This window comes from Nanorana parkeri, unplaced genomic scaffold, assembly GCF_000935625.1.
Source record: "Nanorana parkeri isolate BGI_ZX_2015 unplaced genomic scaffold, ASM93562v1 scaffold424, whole genome shotgun sequence".
NCBI lineage: Eukaryota > Metazoa > Chordata > Amphibia > Anura > Dicroglossidae > Nanorana > Nanorana parkeri.
The window spans coordinates 988,482-988,989 of record NW_017306692.1 but is presented as its reverse complement, the minus strand read 5'-3'; the positions used below and the strand labels follow the sequence as shown (position 1 = coordinate 988,989).

At 39.0% G+C, this 508-nt stretch overlaps 1 protein-coding gene across 1 annotated transcript in view; it reads right to left on the bottom strand.

The window, feature by feature from the left end:
• Positions 1-508, bottom strand: part of AHCTF1 (AT-hook containing transcription factor 1) — a 64,595-nt gene that overhangs the window by 2,387 nt on the left and 61,700 nt on the right. The gene's annotated exons all lie outside the window — the stretch shown is intronic.

The window sequence follows — 508 nt, the reverse complement described above, 5'->3', positions numbered from 1 at the left end:
CCGGGTTCTACTTTTTTGATACGACTGGATTGCCTCCATACGGTTATATCTCCCCCTCTTTGTTGAAGAGTTACTGCTTTTGTTTCCTTTTTCTTTACCACTTGCCTCCTCTTAATACAAATTCCAGAAAGTAAGCTTGGCTTAAGACTCAAATGTGTTTCTGTCATGGCACCTTACTCTTATTCTAGAAGATCGTTCATGTAAAGAGCTTTTCATGAGACTCTGCTATACTCCCAGGGTGGGAATCCAAAATGTAAGATACTCTACGTAGCTACTTCAGGAGTAGCCGGGGGCAAGACAGTGACTTGCTTATTGCACTACTTGTCCCCCGTGATCGTATTGTCGCAGTCGAATCTGTCACTAACTCCTAGAATCTACATGTGCCTCTACATCACAGGTTTGTACATCGCTTATTGATAATACTGTTTTTCTCATTGTTCTCATCTTGTTAATGATTATTTAAGCATGGATTCATACAAATCAGATTATACAAAGTATATATATATAT